This window comes from Panthera onca, chromosome E1 (assembly GCF_046562875.1).
Source record: "Panthera onca isolate mPanOnc1 chromosome E1, mPanOnc1 haplotype 2, whole genome shotgun sequence".
Classification (NCBI taxonomy): Eukaryota; Metazoa; Chordata; class Mammalia; order Carnivora; family Felidae; genus Panthera; species Panthera onca.
The window spans coordinates 56520687-56537320 of NC_138352.1; the positions used below are offsets into that span (position 1 = coordinate 56520687).

Sequence of the window (16634 nt, forward strand, 5' to 3'; positions counted from 1 at the left end):
TGACAGCCACAGAAGGACACAGCACAATAATACCCAGCACTGTATCCCATGAAATGGGCTCTCTGAAGAAGGGGCCAAAATATCCCAAACATCAACACAGGGCTATGCAGAGATGTTAGGTGAGGTCTGGATACAGTGTCTAACGGAATAAATACAGAGTTGATAATTAATAAGTGAGCGAATGAGTGAATTGGTATGAGGAGTCCAATTTATCTGTTTTAAAGAGGAAGACATTTCTTTGTGTTGTACTTTTCTTTAAAATCCTTCTTTTGTTCAGGGGCACCTGGGTGGCTTAGTCTGTTAGGCGTCTGACTTCGGCTCAGGTCATGATCTCACAGTTTGTGGGTTCGAGCCCCATGTCCGGCTCTGTGCCGACAGGTCAGAGCCTGGAGCCTGCTTCGGATTCTGTGACTCCCTCTCTCTCTGCCCCTCCCCCACTCTTGCTCTGACTCTCTCTCAAAAATAAACAAACATTAAAAAAAAATCCTTCTTGTGTTTCTGGTGTCTACAACCAATTAAGTATTTTACTATGTTCCTTATTCAAATAAGGAATTTTGATTGCATGTTTCTGTAGGTAAATGAACATAAAAGAGAATCATTTCATGTTAGCTTTGTCATGGGAGAGAACATATCACCTGAAATGAAGAGACACACAGGATTTCATTCTCTGTTGCTGTGACCAAGTTTCTTTACTTTTCAGGAAATACTATCATTGAAGATAAAATGAATCATTTAGGCTCCAAAGTCTTTTTTTTTTTTTTTAATATTTTTAATGTTTATTTATTCTTGAGATAGAGACACAGAATGTGAGTGGGGGAGGGGCAGAGAGAGAGGGAGACGAAGAATCTGAAGCAGGCTCTGGGCTCTGAGCTGTCAGCACAGAGCCTGATGGGGAGCTCAAACCCACAAACCGTGAGATCACGACCTGAGCCAAACTCAGCCACCCAACCGACTGAGCCACTCATGCGCCCCTAGGCTCCAAGGTCTTTTTTTTTTTTTAATATGAAATTTATAGGCAAATTGGTTTCCATACAACACCCAGTTCTCATCCCAACAGGTGCCCTCCTCAATACTCATCACCCACCTTCCCCTCCCTCCCATCCCCCATCAACCCTCAGATTGTTCTCAGTTTTTAAAAATTTTTTTAATGTTTTTATTTATTTTTAAGACAGAGAGAGACAGAGCACGAGTGGGAGAGGGGCAGAGAGAGGGGGAGACACAGAATCCGAAACAGGCTCCAGGCTCTGAGCTGTCAGCACAGAGCCCGACGCGGGGCTTGAACTCACAGACCGTGAGATCATGACCTGAACTGAAGTTGGACGCTCAACCGACTGAGCCACCCAGGCGCCCCTGTTCTCAGTTTTTAAGAGTCTTTTATGGTTTGGCTCCCTCCCTCTCTAACCTTTTTTTTTTTTTTTCCTTCCCCTCCCCCATGGTCTTCTGGTAAGTTTCTCAGGATCCACATAAGAGTGAACACATATGGTATCTGTCTTTCTCTGTATGACTTATTTCACTTAGCATAACATTCTCCAGTTCTATCCACATTGCTACAAAAGGCCAGATTTCATTCTTTCTCATTGCCACGTAGTATTCCATTGTATATATAAACCACAATTTCTTTATCCTTTCATCAGTTGATGGACATTTAGGCTCTTTCCATAATTTGGCTATTGTTGAAAGTGCTGCTGTAAACATTGGGGTACAAGTGCCCCTATGCATCAGCACTCCTGTATCCCTTGGGTAAATTCCTAGCAGTGCTATTGCTGGGTCATAGGGTAGATCTATTTTTAATTTTTTGAGGAACCTCTACACTGTTTTCCAGAGTGGCTGCACCAGTTTACATTCCCACCAACAGTGCAAGAGGGTTCCCGTTTCTCCACATCCTCTCCAGCATCTATAGTCTCCTGATTTGTTCATTTTGGCCACTCTGACTGGCGTGAGGTGATATCTGAGTGTGGTTTTGATTTGTATTTCCCTGATGAAGAGCGACATTGAGCATCTTTTCATGTGCCTATTGGCCATCAGGATGTCTTCTTTAGAGAAGTGTCTATTCATGTTTTCTGCCCATTTCTTCACTGGATTATTTGCTTTTCGGGTGTGGAGTTTGGTGAGCTCTTTATAGATTTTGGATACTAGCCCTTTATCCGATATGTCATTCGCAAATATCTTTTCCCATTCCATTGGTTGCCTTTTAGTTTTGTTGATTGTTTCCTTTGCAGTGCAGGTTTTTATCTTCATGAGGTCCTCATAGTTCATTTTTGCTTTTAATTCCCTTGCCTTTGGAGATGTGTCAAATAAGAAATTTCTGCGGCTGAGGTCAGAGAGGTGTTTTCCTGCTTTCTCCTCTAGGGTTTTGATGGTTTCCTGTCTCACATTCTGGTCCTTTATCCATTTTGAATTTATTTTTGTGAGTGGTGTAAGAAAGTGGTCTAGTTTCATTCTTCTCCATGTTGCTGTCCAGTTCTCCCAACACCATTTGTTAAAGAGACTGTCTTTTTTCCGTTGGATATTCTTTCCTGCTTTGTCAAAGATTAGTTGGCCATACTTTTGTGGGTCTAGTTCTGGAGTCTCTATTCTATTCCATTGGTCTATGTGTCTGTTTTTGTGCCAATACCGTGCTGTCTTGATGATTACAGCTTTGTAGTAGAGGCTAAGGTCTGAGATTATGATGCTTCCCACTTTGGTCTTCTTCTTCAATATTAAAAAAAAAAAAAAAAAAAGAGAACTACAGGCCAATATCCCTAATGAATATGGATGCAAAAATTCTCAATAAGATACTAGCAAATCGAATTCAACAGCATATAAAAAGAATTATTCACAATGATCAAGTGGGATTCATTCCTGGGCTGCAGGGCTGGTTCAACATTTGCAAATCAATCAATGTGATACATCACATTAATAAAAGAAAAGAAAATAACCATATGATCCTGTCAATCGATGAAGAAAAAGCATTTGACAAAATTCAGCATCCTTTCTTAATAAAAACCCTCAAGAAAGTCAGGATAGAAAGAACATACTTAAACATCATAAAAGCCATTTATGAAAAGCCCATAACTAATATCATCCTCAATGGGGAAAAACTGAGAGCTTTCCCCCTGAGATCAGGAACACGACAGGGATGTCTACTCTCACTGCTGTTGTTTAACAGTGTTGGAAGTTCTAGAATCAGCAATCAGACAACAACAGGAAATCAAAGGCATCGAAATTGGCAAAGATGAAGTCAAGCCTTCACTTTTTGCAGATGACATGATATTATACATGGAAAACCCGATAGACTCCACCAAAAATCTACTAGAACTGATACATGAATTCAGCAATGTCGCAAGATACAGAATCAATGTACAGAAATCAGTTGCATTCTTATACACTAATAATGAAGCAGCAGAAAGACAAATAAAGAAACTGATCCCATTCACAGTTGCACCAAGAATCATAAAAAACCTAGGAATAAACCTAACCAAAGATGTAAAAGATCTGTATGCTGAAAACTATAGAAAGCTTATGAAGGAAATTGAAGAAGATATAAAGAAATGGAAAAACATTCTGTGCTCATGGATTGGAGGAATAAATATTGTTAAAATGTCAATACTACCCAAAGCTGTGTACACATTCAATGGAATCCCAATCAAAATTGCACCAGCATTCTTCTCGAAGCTAGAACAAGCAATCCTAAAATTTGTATGGAACCACAAAAGACCCCGAATAGCCAAAGTAATTTTGAAAAAGACCAAAGTGGGAGGCATCACAATCCAAGGTCTTAATTAAATTCCATGGTCTGACTTTAGAAGTATTTGTTTACCTCTTGCTCCCTCTGCTGGATGATAGGCTTTGTGCTTTGCTCTTATAATGACTTGTGTAGCTGTGGGATTTTCTTTTTTCTTTTGTACTTAAAAATTCCCAAGCTTATATGGAATTATAATTCAACTCGAGAGGTCCTTCAACTTAGTGGTTCCTGTCAGTGAGCGTCACATTGGAAATCTCCTGGGGGCTTGATATTATAGTCTAAGGATATCATTCAGGCTTTTACTGTGTTCAGTGTTTCTGTCCTGGAGGATGGCATTTGGCCACTGTGTTTTCGAATTCAAGAATTGTGTTTTTAACCTAGGGACCACTGCCTTAAATCATGGACATTTTAAGGAATGTATCAAAGTATTGGGCTAGGTCAGGGTATGGGCAACTCCTGTTTCTCCCGACTTGATCCTTCAAATAAGTCTACTTGGAACTTGCCTTCAAAGTCCTACCAAGTTTGGTGGCTCAGTCAGTTAAGCATCCAACTTCAGCTCAGGTCATGATCTCACTGTTCATGAGTTCGAGCCTCACAATGGGCTTGCTTCTGTCAGCGCAGAGCTGTTTCCCTCTCTCTCTCTGCGCCTCCCCTATTCTCTCTCTCAAAAATAAATAAATAAGGGGCCCCTGGTTGGCTTGGCTCAGTCAGTTAAGTGGCTGACTTCAGCTCAGGTCATGATCTCACGGCTCATGGGTTCGAGCCCCATGTCCCGCTCTGTGCTGACAGCTCAGAGCCCAGAGCCTGCTTTGGATTCTGTGTCTCCCTCTCTCTCTCTGCCCCTTCCCTGCTCATGTTCTGTCTCTCTCTCCTTCAAAAATAAATAAACATTAACAATTTTTGAACTAAAAATAAATAAAGAAAACATTAAAATATATATATGTATACACACACACAAAGTTCTACCAAGTTCTTTTAAGAGTATTGTGTGACTGAGTTGCTGTCGTACTCCTTTCTTTTATTTTACTTCAGACTCTTCCCACAACTCTTATGGTTGTGGCTTTTGCAGCTTTTTTGTGGCTCTTGCAGCTAACAGTGGGCCCTGAAAAATGGGCCTAGAGGAGTGATTATTATCTAGGTCACTGTGGTTTAGAAATCCAGATCCATATGGATTTTACTGCAAAATTCAGATGCATGAATGAGTCCATGTTCTAATTTGCTTGGTATTCAGACCTTGTAAATGTTCCCTCCCAGATTCTCCTTTTCAAATCAGAAGTCCCTGCCCTCGTAACCCTTGGTCTTTGGCATTGTCTGCATCTGTCCTGGCCCCAGTCCTCCACTGCGCCTGGGCTGCATGGCAGAATCACTACTGCAGTCCCACGGTCATGGTCAGTGGGGCTTTTACGTCCCCTGTTCTTGTAGAACCTCAGAGTGAGGCAATGGTGAGATCAGGATTTTAAAATCCTCTTCTTCCAGGGCAGCTGGGTGGCTCAGTCGGTTAAGCATCCGACTTAGGCTCAGGTCATGATCTCGCGGTTTGCAAGTTCCAACCCCGTGTCAGGCTCTGTGCTGACAGCTTGGACCCTGGAGCCTGTTTTGGATTCTGTGTCTCCCTCTCACTCTGCCCCTCCCTCGCTTGCCCTCTGTCTCTCTCTTTCTCTCAAAAATAAATAAACACTAAAAAAAAATCCTCCTCTTCCCTGAAGCTCTTTTATTAGGACACTTGTGTTAAAAAGAGAGAACTAATTTTAAAAATACTTATCCATCATGTGGAGCAGAGTTGCCTAAGTGACAAGAAAGATACTTTAAAATCCTAGCCTCTGTTTTCATTGGTTAGATGAATTCAGAGGCTTCCCTGGGGGAGAATCGTGAGGCCAGAAGGTCTACGTCCTGTATCCCCAGCCTCCAACCACTGTATCCGTAGGTGAGTAAGGGAAGCCTGCCCCCTAGCTTACACATTCAGACTCTCCTATGTATCTTTGTCAATTGTTGATGGAGTCGTTACATTCAACCTGAACCATGTGAGGTTGCTGTTTTTGTGAGTCAAACAAGTGGAATATTGGCAATTTCATATAGTTTGACCTATTTGGAACAAAACCCTCAGCCGGTACTTGATTTCAAGTAAGGGGTTAACTTCTTTGTTGTTAAAGGAGTTTGTATTCAATGGGCTGTTGTCGAAGGCTGTATTTTTATTTTTATATTTAGTGGAGAAGGAGACTTAAGGAAGAGAAGTGGAAATCTGGTGATTCCATTCTGATGGTTGTTTTTGCTACCACACATGTTATGCAAACTACTGAGATTTAAAGTTGCTACCATGCCTTGGGCATGAGTTGCGAATGTTTGGTATTCCTTTATTCCCTCATGGGGCTATGTGGAAATTGATTCTTGTCCAACCTGAGAGCCCTGATCAGAAAAAAGAATATCGAGTTCAGGCCTAAGTTGCCTCCCTGGTCAGCAGGGGGCACTCCTGCCCTTCATATCTAATAAAGGTTACCCTTTCCAAGACTCCAGGGGGAAACCCAAACTTATGAGTCACCATTATCTCCCTTCCCACTCTGTGCAAATAAGGCATTTTGCAAAGAACAGCATAATTTATTGGTGAGCACAGTTGACCAGTCATCCTGGAAAACATTTGGGAAACTCTACAACTTTAAAAGTTAAAATATCCTTTTTTTTTATTAAAATTTTTTTGCCCTGAGTATGAATTACCTGGGGGAAGAGCAGATACTTTTCAATCTTTCAAGTTATTACACCGGCCCTAAATTGTCCAGGTGTTCTTTAAATTAGCCGTGTTCATGTTTAGTACTTGGCAAGGGGTCAAGAGCCATCTCAACTGTCAGAAAGGTTCCCCCTTCACCTGGCAGAGATGTTATAGTTGGGCCTGTTTCTGCTGTAATTTCAACTCATTTCCTCCTAATGTCTGTAGACAAGGTTGGGAGATTTTTTTCTGCAAAGGCCAGGTGGTCCATATCTTAAGCTTTATGGGCCAGAGAAACTCAGTTGTAACTATTCGGCTCCGCTGCCATAGCCCAAAGCCGCCACAGACAATGTGTAAACAAGTGGGTGTCTCTGTGTCCTAACGAAACTTTGTTTATAATTCGGCCAACCTGTAGACATCTAAAACACCAGTTAATATCTTCCATAGATCTGTTACTTTATGTTCTTTAGAAGTGTAAAATCTTTTCTAATTAACACGAGAATCATCAAATCTGAATGCCCACCGTCTGGTTCCACTCCTATGGAGATTGATACCTGGTCCTCCTTACAGCATTCCTGACCGGTGTCCCTGTGCCCCGCTTGCAAAGCTCAGGTTTTTCTGTTTTCCCTGTAAGAAAGGCAGCGCCCCAAAGAGCAGAGAGGGTGATGAAAGTCCACAGAAGTTTAAAAGGAGATAACGCAGCAATTTGGAAACTAGAGCTGCTGGATTTGTGAATTTTTCATCTTTTCATTCGCCACATCGTTTAATCCATATTTTAAAGGAAAGGTGCCACAGTATAAAATAACAGGTGCTGACTGGCCTGACGTATCCCAGGAAAATCTGGTTTCAGATTTTTCTAGGAGCTGATCCAAGAACATTTTTCTTTCTGCCTTTTGATCTGTTGAAAGATACACAAGATACTTGGATGCCTTGAGGACACAGATGCCAAGGTGGAAGTAAACTCTGTCAAGTTGTCTCGTGGAGGGAGCCAGCATTCAGAGAAGGGATCATTGTAGGGGAAGGAACTAGGACTTTTGTGTGCCTGATCACAAACCCATCTTTGTACTTGGTGCATGGGTTCTGTCTCTTTCAAGTTTGAGTGGGTTTGGGGGAAACTGAGGTAACAGGATCGCTGCCACAGTTTCAGTCCCTCTTCACCTCCTCTTAAAGTCCCCCTTCCCCTCCTTGCTTCTGATGGGGGTGTGGCTACATACCCCTCTCCCTTTCAGCAAAGAAACCTTCAGCTGGGGCCCCTGCAGAGCAAGCTAGAATGCTCCAAGTGCAGGAGAAGCTTTTACGTCAAGATGTTGAAGTTGCTTGGAGGCCCCAGAAACAAAGCTGGGAGGCAGGAAGTGAATCTCTGAGAGGCCCCCAAGCCTCCCCTGCTATGCACAGGAGTGCCTTCTCGAGATCCTTTGGATCCTGTGAGCATAGCAGAGCCACTTAGAAAGTTTTATTTCTAGAGGGTTATGGGAGTGGGCTCTGAATTCTCCCCCTTATGTGTTCCTGGTGGGTGAGGTGGGGAGGATCTAATTCTAAGCACTACCAGGAAGAAACTGGCAGAATGTATTTGGGTATCAAAGCCTTGAACTCAGCCTCTGACCCCACCCTCCGTGATTCCCCCACCTCAGGTGTCTGTGGGTCCCTCCCACCCAGCCTGCCCCATGTCTGGACCCCAGATGGGTGTCCAGTTTGCCTAGAGGTGCAGGCTCCCAGCTTCCTTCTGCCACTTTCCTGCAGGCACCTTTCTGGAGGCTGTGGTTTTAACCCTTTGCCTGCTGTAAAAATGGTTAGCAGGCCTGTGCTTGTCACTAGGGGCTTATTTCTACGTTCTGCTTCCTGTGAGGGAACAGGGAGCAGACTCTGGACATCTGCTATTCGAAGGCAGCCCTCGTGTGGTCTGACACAAAACTCAGTCCTGGTCACTCTGACCTCTGGCTGGCCCAGGAACATCTCCTCTCTTGTCTTTTTAGCCTTAGGTGCATCCATGCTAAAGGTGGGGGCAGAGGAGGAAGACTCCTGTAAACAGACTTCTTCTAGAACTTTCCAACCACCTAACATTGTAGAGGGAAGAGGAAGGGACAGTGAGAAATGGAATTACCCATGTCCCTACAACACGGCTCAGCCCCCTGATGAATGATTATATCATCCCATGCAGGAATGATCAAAGGTGCTACCTCCTTCCCAGAGCTGCCAGCCCACAGATGTGTAGCCTGTCCCAATTCAGCATTGTAGCAAGTATAGTTCCTAAACTTTTAGGTGACTATTATCCTTGTGTGTATGTTAGAACTTTCTTTGAATAACTAAAAGATAAATAAATTTAGATTTTCTGTAGCTTCCCCAAACACTTGAATTAATGAGTTTTCTTGAATGCCCTTTTTTGGTCTGCCAGCTGATTGTTGTTTTCAGAGGACACTAATGACAACCCAGACGTGATGGCTACAAAGCCCTACATTAAGGCAGTTTGCATTGCAAACCTGCCATTCAGGTAATGACTGCTGCCCTCTGGAAAAACAAGCTGGGCCTCACTAGGAGAAGGCCGTGTGGCAATGCCTTGATACTTGAGAAGCGTGTGAGACCAGTCATAGGAGTTGACTTGGTGGAGACGAGCAGAAGGGTCATGGATGACTTTATGAAGTTTTTGTTGAGTGTGGGAGAAAATTCAAGAGGGTGGAAAGAGCTTTACTGGAGAGATGTGCTTTCTTTTTGTCTCTCAGCTCAAATCAATTTCCTTATCATTACACCAGCAAAGGTGTAATTATTATGGCTGCCTACTATGATTATGGGTGACAGGAAGTACAGTTGGGCAAAGGGACAGTTTTGTGTATTTTCATTTCCTTCTCAGAAGCTCTGACTTCATGAACTTCCTTGTTTTGTCTTCCTAACAGTGGCTGGCTTCGGTGTAGACATGTGTTGGAAGCTTCATAAATACTTCCCGATTGGTTCTTAATTCCAACTCATGTGAATTTCTTGAAAACAAAGAGTGATAAAATCAATACCCAAGATGAAAGTAACCAGTTCAAGCTGGTGTGGAATGAGACATAATTTCACAGAGTTATTACTGTTTTTCTGAGAACTTCAGCCGTTATTTGGTCCACTCAGTAAAGAAATGGTCCTTGGGGAAAATTGAGGAAGAATTTTGTAAGTGAATACTCATTCGTAAATAGTAGCATACTTTTTAGTGCTGTGTTAGTAGCACGATAGACAACCTCCGACAGGCATTTTCATCCTCTCCAGTGAGTCTGGTTAGTGGTGAACTTTTCATGTCATGCGCTAATGCAATGAGGCCAGGAATAATTGGGGACAAAGTGATTGATCTCCTTGGTTTCCTGACTTCATTCCGTTTTCCACTCTTGACCAGAACCAAAAAACACTTTCTTTCAAGACTGTACTTAATCAGTGAGTACTCTTGCCAGCTTCACTTGCTTTGAGCAAGACAATGCTAATCAGATTCTAATGATACCACCTTTCCTACTGTATTTTTCATCCAGTTCAGTCTATGTTAAATCTATTGAGATTGGCTTGTGGATAAGGCATTCAGTCTAGGGGATTTATCAAAATGGCTGATGGGTTGAACTCATCTTTCTACTCAAAGTGTGGCCCATGGATCAGCAGCCTCAGCATCATCTGGGAGCTTGTTAGAAATGCAGAATCTTGGACCCCCAACCTAGATGTACTAGAAACCCAGAATCTGCAATTTTAACAAGATTGCCAGGTTTATGTATTTTACATTTATTATATTTTTTATATAACATGTCATACATACATATAAGTATATATATAGACATTAAGATTTGAAAAGCACCGATATACATATAAGTCTTAGGATTAGAGGTTGACCCCAAACTGCTGCTTCCTAGAATGTGGGAAACAAACAAACAAACAAATAAACAAAGATGTTTTTGTGATAACACTGTAGATAAAATTTTTCCAGTTGATGATTCTGGAACATATGGTTCATCCATCATTACTATCTTTGTCCTCTTTCTTGTTCTCTTAGTGTGTGGGAGAGATAACTTTGATAGAAACTAGGAGTGAATGTAAGATCTAACTGGACAGACTAAGGGCTGAGGTCCTCTAGTTTTGGAACTTGCTAAGCTCTCCCCTGGTGTTGACCTCTGTGCACAGAGGGTTGAACGCTTTGAGGTCTGGGTAGTGGGAAGGTAGCTTTTAGTCATAAAAGTCTGTCCCTCCCTAGACCTGAGTGTGTATTTCTGACTCCTTTGTATTATTCTAGTACAATGTACATTTTCAGATTTCTCATCCCCGGAGTCTCATCTCAGATAAAAACCATCAGCAAGAGTTCATCAAAATGTGTTGCCTGTGTTTAGGTTTTTTTATAACTCTTTGGTGACCATGTTTTGACTTTGTGTGGTACAATAAAAAGAGTAAGTACACTGGGTATAAATTCTGGTTCCACCACTTTTAGCTCTATGACCACAGTTCAGTTAATCCATTTGAGCCCCAATTTCATCAGTCCAAAATGAGGATAATAATGCCTTGCAGGGTTGTGACAAATGAAATTGTGAATGCAAAGGTCAGTCAAGAATAGTTGTTACTGTTAAAATTTCCTCTAGTATATGTGTGTAAGTATGTCACATGCGTGAGTTTATGTTGTGTATGCAGACTTAAAAATTGGTATAAACTGACATATTGTTTTTATTCGGTGACTCATAATTTTATTAGATGGCTTCTATTTTAAATTTCAAAGAGAAGTTTTGGTGCATAGGGCAGTCCCTGTAAATGCACACACACAAACACACACACACACAGTTCTTCAGTAAAACTCCTAAGTCTGTTCAGGTCAGATCATGGAGTATGTCAGAGACACTGTCATCTTTCCTTTTTGCATGACCTCACTGCAAATATATTTTAGAAACTCTCTAATCCTCTTCAGAAAGCAGGTGACGTATAGATGTTGTAATAGAATAAATGAGATGGGGAATGAGTCACCCACATGGGAATGAGCTCAGTCATGTAGTAAGTTAGAGAAACCAACATTGTTATGATACACAAAAAGCCAACAAAACACTTTAGAGGGTATATATAAACACCCCAAATAATATAGAATTATATATTGAAATGAGCATAGCATTGTGAAGAAACATGCCTAGAATGAATGGACAGTTATTTAAGGGTCTTAATGACTTAAAAACTTAAACGTTAGAACTAAGAGCTACCTAATAATCATGCCCATCTTAGTCTGTAAAAGGCCTTATAATTTCTAGATGAAGGAGAATATTGCTCACCTACATGGAACACAGATCGCTTTTCAGTGAAACTCTTGATCTGTGTGATACTTACTGTGAGCATATTTATAGAGAAGTTGTTAATGTCCCTGGAATGAGGAACTTAAAGACAGAGTCAAAAGGAATCAAAACTTAAAGATAAGAAGGAGGAGAATTTACCTGGGTATCCCAGCATGCTCTCATGAAGAGCAGGGGACGTCCCTCCTTTTTGAGTTGGAGTTACACTGCTTGGTCCCCATTTATGAAGAGGCAGAGAGCTATGAACCTACATACATGGGCAATGGCTTTATTTTTTGCTGCCTTAGAAGAGTGAGGACCTTGGCTTTTCTCTTGGATGCTTTGGTGCTTCATCTATGGTTACTGGACCAGTACTGCCATAGAGATCCATTTCAGTGTTAAAATGGCTAAAATCCTGGTTGAAAGGTTTGGTGGGAGGCTAATGGACTAAACTTATATCAGCTATTGTCACTGAGCAACATGTGCGTGTGTGTGTGTGGAGGGGGGGCAGGGACAGAGAGAGAGAGAGGGAGAGAGAGAGAATCCCAAGCAGGTTCCACACTGTCAGCACAGAGCCCAATGCGTGACTCAGTCTCACGAACTGTGAGGTCATGACCTGAGCTGAAATCAAGGAGAGTAAGATACTTAACCAACTGAGCCACCCAAGTGCCCTGCAGATAATAGACTCTTATTTTAAATACTCTGTTTCATTGTCCATTGTCACATGAAAAAGTACTCCAGAACTTACTGGAACTTACTGGTTTAAAACAACAACCATTTTATTTGTTCATAATTGTATAGGTCAGAATTTCAGATTCAGAATATTGGGGATGGCTTATCTCGGCTCCATAATGTCTGGGGCCTCAGGCTAGTTGGCTTGAATGGGCAGGAACTATCTGGAATGGCCGGGAACTAGCTGGAATGGCTGGAGCAGAGTCACACATCTTGTCTGGGTTCCTCAGTTTTTCTTCATGTGGTCTCTCTGTGAGGCTAGCTTAGACTTCCCCACAGCGTGGTAGTCTCAGGGTAAATGAGCTTCTTATATGGTAGCCGGCTTCCTATAGGGAACATTCTAAGAAGACATAAGCTCCAATGTGTAAGCATTCATTAAATGCCTGCTTGTGTCATGCTTGCTGATGTTTCATTGGACAGATCAAGTCACATTGTCAAGTTCAAAGTAGATGTGGGAAAGACTATGGAAAGGCCTGAGTCCTGGTGATGTGAGTTCATTGGGCCATCGGTATCTACTAGCTACTCAGAAAATAATACTATTATTTAGTATCCATTTTCTACTGTGAATGACTAAATCACTATTGCTTAATGTCCATAAGATGTATTTTTGGAATTATGTTATTTTTATCCCAAAGAAATGGTATGCCAAATTATTTGATACAAGGTAAACATTAAAAAAAATCTTCATGCTACATAAAGTCTGCATTAAATAATTTAGTTAAGACCATTTGTAAAGAATATAAAAATATCCAACCTTTAGTTCCTATCTCAGGCTTACTTTTTTCTTGTGATTATTGGCATTTTTACAAATTGGTCCCATCTTAAAAGCTCATACCTTAATTATTTTGGCTTTTTAATAGTTCACACATTTAGAATTAATATCATTATTATTATTATTTTAATTAAAAAAAATTTACTTATTTTTTGAGAGAGAGAGAGACAGAGACAGAGACAGAGTGTGAGTGGGGGAGGAATAGAGAGAGAGGGAGACACAGACTCTGAAGCAGCCTCCAGCTCTGAGCTATCAGCACAGAGACCAGCGTGGGGCTCAAACCCACAAATCGTGAGATCATGACTAGAGCTGAAGTTGGACGCTTAACTGACAGAGCCACCCAGGCTCCTCTAGAATTCTTATTTTTAATTTGCTATGTGTTTAAAAAATTGTGTGATGCTTTTTTTCAATTCTGAAATTTCCATATGTCAGGGATGCTACATATAGGTAGCAATGAGATCTGAGTCCCAGGAGGGCTAGGTTAATTTTTCTAGACTTTGGCTTCCTCAGCTCTTTAACAAGAAGGTTCAATCAATTGATTGCTGCTTTCTTCTAATGCTGCTATTTTTTTATTTAAACTCTGTGTGATGCCTGATTCACTATTAGAGTAATGTAAAATGTGCTTTTGGGAAATACTAAAACAATCTGATGTTTCCTTAAGGAAAGATTTACTTAGGTGATCCTGAAATTAAGTTTTTTCGTCACTTGGCTTAGAGATATTTTCCCCACAAATCTCTTATCTGCATGTGTTACTATTTTGCTTTGCTATGAAAAAAGGTAAAAGGTAAAGGGAAGAAAGAGGCTAAAATAACACAGCCAATTTTCATCATAGAAGCTCATTACAGGAGCCTAACACTTTGGTAAAATATTTGATTAAGCAACTGAAAGGGATTTTACTAAGATTAGGTGGAAGTAAGTTTCCAGAGTTTGTGTGTGTGTGTGTGTGTGTGTGTGTGTGTTTCCTGGAAGGAAATCCTCCAATCTGGTAAAATGAAACTCTGTTCACAAGCATTTGGGAATGACATGGAAGAGGCTCTTAGTTTTCTAGTAGTTGTCATTAATTCTTAGGAGAGTATGACACAATTAGCATATGGGGAACATACAAACAAATACAGAAGTACTCACCTGAATCTCCCAAAGCAGCAGGTTCTCAAACTTGGCTGAATGTTGTAATTACATGGGGATCTTTCAAATATATGGGTGCCTGGGTCCCAACCTTTAAAAACCATGTTTTAATTGATCCATGATGTGGCCTTGGCATTAGCATTTTTAAATCTCCCCAGGAGATCCTGAAATGCAGCCAAGTTTCAGAACCTTGGCCCTCAAGAAACTTTCTTGGATCTCTTTCTCTTACCGTGTTTTCCTACAGTAATTCAAGTCCTTGCCCCCTGCTCAGGCTTATGACCTCTCCCCCAACATACAATTGCTACATTCCTCAATAATGAATTTTTATGAAGTTTAGTTCTCAGTTTCACACATTATTAACAGGTGGGTGTATGAAAGCATTAATTGAAAAACACACAGTAAAGGCATGTATTTGATTGGATGGACACATATTAAATGGATCTATCCACTCAACCATGTTATGGCACTCTTGGGAAATATGTTGCCATAAATATTAAATTCCAAAGTAATATTTTGTATCTCTCTGGGTTAATCAACTGTTTGTTTAATTGGGTCTTGGGTAATGGAATAGTTGCTATTTACTCAAAGTGTTCCTGTAACAAAAACAATATAACTTATTATCAACTCCTTTATGTGCATTGGGTGTGTGTTGGCCAAAACCAAATCCAAATGAAAACTTCTGTGGTTAGTTACTCACCAAACATGCAGGCACTAATCAATTTGTAATGGTACTTTGAAATATTTTGGGGCTGATTTAGATGTGGGGAAGAGGTTATTCTATGTTGTCTAGCATGCAATTGTCTCTTTATTCAGGCAAATGGTTTAATTTCTCTGTTTGTCTCTAGTTAGTGAAATAGAGATGGTATGGCCTAAAAAAAATTCAAATGTTGAAGTCCTAACCCCCACAGATGAGGGTTTTAGGAGGTGAGGCATTTGGGAGTTGCCTAAGTCATGAGGGTGGAACTCTCATGAATGGCTTTAAGCTTCTTACAAAAGATACCCTACAGAACTCCCTGGCCTCTTCTACCATTTGAGGACACAAGCTATGAACCAGGAAGAGGGTCTTCACCAGGACACAACCCTGCTGGTACCTTGATTTTGAACTCCCAAGTCATCAGAACTGTGAGAAATAAATTTCTGTTGTTTGTAAGCCATCCAGTCTGTGTATACTTATAGCTACTTGAATGGACTAAGGCAAGAGCAATGATTTCTTTATTAGTAGGGTACCCAGCCACCCCCAATTGAGGGGTTTCCTGGGCAAACTGGGATAAATTTGTCACCTTAATTGATACAGTAAAAATTAATAAGACTTTAAGGATATTTTAACCTCTTGAATGAAAAATTATTCATATGTCTTGATTTCCTGTTACCAAATCATATATAAATTAGGAGAGTAAATGGAAGATTAGTGATTATTTTCTGAGCCTCGTGTTGTAACTTTCCCTTCAGCTTGTCATATTTTTTTAATATTCTTCAAGAGATTTTGCTAACAGTACTCAAACTTCACCTTGAGAAAAAATATATACTTAATGCATATATATATATATATATATATATATATAATGCATACTTTGAGAAAGAGATAATAATGTCTAAAATTGCAGAGTGTTTTGGTGCTAAAATGGAAAAAAAATCATTTTTAGGTCTGTCTTGACAGTCTAGTACCCTATTAACATATGAATAGTACCCTATTTCATAGTAAAATGAAATCGAAAAAGAGAAGTAATAAAGTCTAATATGAGTCCATTCTTGTCCCCCAAACATCGAATGTCTCCACAGACAAATACTATGCAAAGAAAACTCATTGACAGTCTTAGTGTGCCGGTTATTTTTGAGATTCTTTGATGTAATCACATAGTAAAGATAAATTTATATTTTTACTTCAGAGAATTAACAATAAACATTTTTGTAATAATGTGATCATCCCAGGTTCCTCTTATCTAATTTCAGATTGTTAGGGGTCGGTTTTCCATTATTTGGACATTAAGAATAAGAAACACCAATTATTGCTTAAAGGGAAGACCAGTTCAGTTTTAACAGATGCCTCGTTCAGGAAACATCAAAAGCAATCCTTTCCAAGAAAGTATTAAAACAGAGAAAAAAACATATGGGGCATTGCCAATGTGGTAGATGACAGTGGAACTACTTCATACCACTTTTAGTTTAACAAGTGTTAACTTTGGTTAACAGTCGAGAGAGCTAGATTTAGACCAGCAACAATCCAGTGAGTGTTTGAGTAAAATGCCTTTATTGTTCTGGGTCTCAGTTTATTTGTCTGTTAAAGGGGAGAGTTTGACTAGCCTGTGCTTGTGATCCCTTAAATTGTGAATATCCTGG

General features: G+C 40.4%; 1 long non-coding RNA gene across 6 annotated transcripts in view; it reads left to right on the forward strand.

Annotated features, from left to right (window-relative positions):
* LOC132687672 (uncharacterized) overlaps positions 1–16634 on the forward strand; it is a 151884-nt gene that overhangs the window by 75035 nt on the left and 60215 nt on the right. The gene's annotated exons all lie outside the window — the stretch shown is intronic.